Source organism: Callionymus lyra, chromosome 12 (assembly GCF_982586985.1).
Source record: "Callionymus lyra chromosome 12, fCalLyr1.hap1.1, whole genome shotgun sequence".
Lineage (NCBI taxonomy): Eukaryota > Metazoa > Chordata > Actinopteri > Syngnathiformes > Callionymidae > Callionymus > Callionymus lyra.
This window is the reverse complement of record NC_141829.1, coordinates 12,856,205-12,862,204: the sequence shown is the minus strand read 5'-3', so window position 1 is coordinate 12,862,204 and position 6,000 is coordinate 12,856,205. Positions and strand designations below refer to the sequence as shown.

General features: G+C 35.7%; 1 protein-coding gene across 1 annotated transcript in view; it reads left to right on the top strand.

Annotated features, from left to right (window-relative positions):
- Positions 1-1,630: 1,630 nt before the first annotated feature.
- nck2a (NCK adaptor protein 2a) overlaps positions 1,631-6,000 on the top strand; it is a 35,930-nt gene continuing 31,560 nt past the window's right edge. The window contains exon 1 of the mRNA XM_087804305.1: positions 1,631-1,863. The gene's annotated coding sequence lies outside the window, so the exon portion shown is untranslated. The remainder of the gene's footprint in view (positions 1,864-6,000) is intronic.

Here is a 6,000-nt window from a genome sequence, read left to right as displayed (position 1 = left end):
TACGTACTTCACATTTGAGTAGTTTGACCGTCACCTGCATTTTTACATTTGATTTTTTTTAAATTAAAGACAAATGGATCAATGTATAATCCTGGTATTGATTAAAAGAAAATGTAATGTCATCTGTTGTTGTTTTTATTTTTTGTAAATAAAATCTTTTAATTCATTTTTTAAAATCTCTTCAGCGATTCAAGCTTTGACCAGAAGGAGGCGACATTGTTTGACTTTTCACCACGTCTCGTCCTCTCCGACATCTGTGACGTCACCACAGACACCGGCGATCAAGCGAGCTACACTGTGATACAGACGGAAACGAAAAAGTGCTTCAAAATAAAGCCAATATTTAACTTTGTTCAGTAGAAGTTCCAGGTGAGACGATAGTTTACAACAACTTTCTTTATGAACATATTAAGGTCGATAAAATTGATTAAATTCAATGCATTCTGTTCTTAAAGGGCAAACTTTTTTATAGGCAATGTTTTGTACTTTGGGGTAAAATAATGCCCTTTTATATCACATTTTTAAATCGAATTTATATATATACAGAACTTTTTTTTTCATTTAATGTATTTTATGTTCCATTTTAGAAGCTATCAAATACTTAGAATCTGTGAATAAAACTAAAAATAATTTATTAAATGATATAAAATCAGATTAAAGATAAATCATATTTAAGTATGTATTTTTATTTATTTATTTTCAAAATGTATTTTCCTCTTCTTTCTCTTGGCTTGACTACGGTGGCCTAGAAGTGTTTACGAACTCTGAAGCAAAAAGTACAATTTCCTAAAACAAATGTACAATCTCTGAAAAAAAGGACAATTTCCTGAAACAAATTCATAAACTCTTGAAAAAAAAGGACAATTTCATATAACAAATGAACAAATTCTGAAACAAAAATACAACTTACTGAAACAAATTCACAAACTCTGAAAATGTACAATTTCCTGAAACAAATGTGCAAACTCTGAAACAAAAATACAACTTACTGAAACAAATGTACAAACTCTGAAAGAAAGGACAATTTCCTGAAACAAATTCACAAACTCTTGAAAAAAAAGGACAATTTCATATAACAAATGAACAAACTCTGAAACAAAAATACAACTTACTGAAACAAATGAACAAACTCTGAAACAAAAATACAACTTACTGATACAAATTCACAAACTCTTGAAAAAAAAGGACAATTTCATATAACAAATGAACAAACTCTGAAACAAAAATACAACTTACTGAAACAAATGAACAAACTCTGAAAATGTACAATTTCCTGAAACAAATGTAAAAACTCTTAAACAAAAGTAAAATTTCATATAACAAATGTACAAACTCTGAAACAAAAATACAACTTCCAGAAACAAATCTACAAACTTTGGGAAAAAATATTACAATTTCCTAAAACACATTTGTTTCAAGAAATCGTAATTTTGTTTCAAATTGTGTACATTTTGTTCTTGACAGTCCATTCTAACAGTTATATAGTATATCTCTGAACACGCAAGGGTTTATGTTTGTTCTATTAAATCGTGAAGGTGAACGAGCAAAAAAAAAACAAACGGTGTTGAATTTACTCACCGGGAGTTTTATTTTGAAGGCGGAAGTTAGCTGTGTAGCCGCGCTACCTCGCTCGAGCGGTCGAGGTGGAGGCAGCAGTCAAGCCTGCGACAGAAAAACAAGCTCCAGTAGTATTTCTTCAGTCCACGTTTGTTTGTCACACTTTTTATACTCCCTCAACTGAGACACTTTGAGTCACAAACGTGACGCTTCCATGCGGGTCAAGTTACTCTTTGTTTACTCGCTTCGTTCCTGCTTCTCGCGTCAAGTGTGTCGCTGTGTCTTCTCCCAGGAGCGAACACGAAGGTAAGATCCTGTGGATTCTACTCGCACTTTCACCCTGTTTTTACACTTTCTCCGGGTTTTTGTTCGCGAGGAAAAACTTGAATCGCGGTGGAGAAAGTTGCGTCTCCGTAGTAAGGTTGTCGTGGACTTGACGCAGGGTCTTTGTCTGTAACTGCAGTGACACAACACCGTCTCGCTATTGAACCAGCAACCCTGTTTTAACAGCCTCAGTCACTCTGGGAGTAGAATTTTGAGCAAGTATTCATAGATATGTTGTTGTGTATTTTTTTTGAATGGACTTTGTAGCCAAAGCGTCTCAATGACTGGTGTACAATCCTTTATTTTCCCAGGTTATTTTTCTTTAATATAACAATATTAATATTGTTTACACACATTACTCGTGGTTTTGTTTCACTTTATGTGTGAAAAACCTCTTATATGACATGACATGTCACCATTTGGTGCGCGTTATAAATGGTCAATTGTAGCTGGTGGCTGATGAAGGTACTACAACATGTGTCGTGTATATGTACTGACCATGGCAACAAATGTGAACGTCCGACTTTACTGACTTTACTCTCATGTTTCAAACGTTAAAGTCTTCCTCTCCAAGTCCCTCATAATGAGTATTTTTAAACGTATTACTTTATAAAGTTATCTCCCCTCTGAAATCTCAGCGAACGAGAGGTTACGAGGGCATTATGATGTAATAATGGCCTTAACACTCCTCCTCCAGCCAGCTGTAAGTAAGTAAGTAATATTTATTTATATAGCGCTTTTCGAGACCAGGGTCACAAAGCGCTTAGACAATCAAAACAATACTAAAAAAAAAGTACATACTTTAAAGATCAAGATAATACTGAGAACAACACAGGAGTTCGAGAAATTCAAGGAAAAGCCTGAACAAATAGAAACGTCTTAAGGTGTTTCTTAAAGGAGTCAGTAGATCCATCAAGCGCAAAGAGAGAGGAAGATCGTTCCAAAGCTTAGGAGCAACAGCCTGAAAAGATTTCTCTCCTCTGGTCCTGAGCCGTGTGCGTGGAACCATAATCATACCTAGCTGTAATCACACCCCGCTTTGTTTATACAACGAGTCCTTTGGAGGTGGAGACTTCAGGATTGACGATGAGCAGTGACAAACATACATTTTTGACCAGTCACAGGGGAGTGGGTGTGGTAAACAATATTTAATCTCTAGAAAAACAGTGTTTTCAGTGGGCGGGGCTTAAGTACATTTTCTAATGTAAATATTGAATGAAAAGAGAGTTTTGTACAAAAAGATACTGATGAGTACAAAGAGGTCCAAGATTGAGTTAAGACATTTGTTGAACTTTAATGTTGTCATTTATTCGTTTTCTTCTAGTTATTTGGGTTCACACGGCCAATCGTTTTGCTGCTAGCAAAGATGTCTCTGACTTGACTTTGTTAATTTGACCTTTTTTGGCCTAAATATATGTGTTGTAAGTTAGCAGGGTATTTTGTTTGTCTCTCGTTGCCGCGATAAAGTAGTATACTTGTGTTTAAGTGCTGATGTTTTTTCTGCTACTGGTGATGATGTCACATTATTATATGTCGCTTTCATTCTTGAAGCAGAACTTCATGTCCTCAACTGGTCATTATTGTTAGTTGTGTATTTATGAAACGTGTTGACAATAATTTGAAGTAACAATACATATCACCATACAGTAGCAATTATACGTCAACTTACGATATAGTAGGAACCGGTGTTGCAGAATTTACAGACCACATGACTCTTGAGCTTTATTAAGCAGCTGGAGTCGACTGTATACTCTCATCCTCAGTCATCGGCGGGATGTAATGACTTCTTCCATCTGAATAGTAGAATGTTTTTTTCTTTATCAATACAGTGCTGTTGAATATCGACATCTTACAATGAAGAGAAATATTGCGATAAACAAGTCTATAAAATATTTTCATGCACCTATTGGTGTACGGTGCATACACATAGCCCAAGACAAATGGACAAAAATGGATAGTATAGAGATTATTTATCGAGTTTTTGCAAAACGAACATTGCAAAATCAAGTTTTAAACGAGTGTCAGTTTTAACGGAAAACATTTTCTCCATCAATAAAGCCTGACTTATTTTATAAACGGAAGTGATTTTCTGCAAATATTTAGAAAGGTTGGTAAACACAACCTAAATTGGTCACCAAGAAGTTGTTTCCACATTCCTGCTAACATCAACATAAAACATAATCTATCATTCTTTCAATAAATCTGACCATTTAGGGACAGAATACGGACAAATCATTTGGTGCCTGAACAGAAAACAACTTTCCCCTAGTACGGAATAGTCTATTAAACGTACTGGAGATTTCCCTGAGGTAGATTCTGATCACTTAAGTATTTCTGATCCCCATAGAAAGCAGATTTAAGCTCAACTTTCTTTCGACGCACCTTCTTCCGCAGTCACACCCTTCAGCTCAGGCACCACTGTAAGACCCGGAGACAATGTTTGCTCAGAATGTCAGGTATGTGGAAGAAGAGTGCAATAATGGATTCCTGTGTGTTCAACTTGATGGTTCAGATACGAAGTCGCTCACAAAACCGGAGACGCTCTACGGTGTTTACCAGACTCGGAGTGAAACTTTCATTGAACTTGTTCTAGTTCTTAAAAAAAGTTTGTCCACTTTTTTTTGGTCCTTCATTCCAATTATCCACGTCCTCTAGAAGAGCCAGACTTCAGCCCCAAACTCCACGCCAGCGTCCCTCAGTTCCAGCGTCCTTGCTCAGCGTTGGGCTTCAGGCCTAATCCAGGCCTGGCAGAGACGCTCCATTGATGGATGAAGGTGTAGAGAGTGAACTAGCGAAGCGTCGGTCGTGGTGTTGATGCTACAGGCGTCTAAGATGGAGCGGGACTGTTTTGTCAATCGTTGTTTCGTCGATGATACTTTTTTGCTTACTTCAAGGTCAGAGAAAACGCATTCAAATAAAGTTTTTAAGTCTTCAAACTGCATTTGCAAGTCACAGATTGTTTTGTTGTCGCCTTAGGAGTTAAAACCTGGTCATAATTAGGAGTGTTTTTTGACAAGAATCTGGCGATAGAGAGGCACTGATGGGATATATTGTGATACTGGATATTTTTGTAGTATTGGCGAGTACTTGACTCTGGTGTTGCAGAATTTACAGATCACATCTACTTTCATTTGCGGAACCAATCTTTTGCACATTTGAAAGTTGCTGGAGTCGACTGTATCCTCTCGTCCTTAGTTGTGCCGGGATCTGACAAGATTTTATTGTTCCATTAGTTGCTGAGGAAGTAACCACTGCTGCCATCTAGGGGCAGGAAGTTAATTGCAACACAAAAATAAACAATATTGCATGTTATTTGTTAGTAAAAAACACATTTTTTATTATTTTACACACCTATAAACTATAATATAACTATATGATTAATTAAAATATGATTTAGAAGCCAGCCAAAAAATTAAAATGCATTCAGTTTAATAAAATCTATCGATCTAGTCTATCATGGAGGTTTTAATCATGGTTTTACAACCATAAGTTGAAAATCACGTCTTCACATTGAGAATAAATGTTTTGACTGAAAAGGAAGGTGATCATGTTTCTTTCCTCAATTTTACTCTCAATTATGTGTTTAAAAAATAGCTAAATAAGGGGAAATTATGTTTGTGTCTCTGAAGAGTAGTTTCTCTGAAGATATATAAGACGTACAAGTTACAAACAGCAGTGTTTATTGGGACGTGAAATACTCGGACGACTCAACCTCTCTGGTCAATAAAACTTTATTAATAATTAAAGAACATATATTGCGTTGGTTACTGTTTAACAAACGGTCTAACCGTGTATTCATAGACAAAATCATGGAGAAGGTATTCACAGAAAAAAATCTTAGTTATGAGTCAAGAAAATACAACCTACAATTACGATTATATGTACATTTCTCTTTGTTCTTTCCTGGACCAGAATCATGTACTTGGTAATAATTTATTAATGTTGAGGACGAGCTTTGTTCTTCTCAGAATATTGTATTTGGTCTTTTTTGTTTCTTCAAAACTTCAAAAACCAAACTGACAAAACACTGGGATGGACACACTCGCAAACAGAGCATAAACTTTTCAAGATGGTAACAATAACAATAACAACATCTGTGTCTTTATATTCTCTTTATTT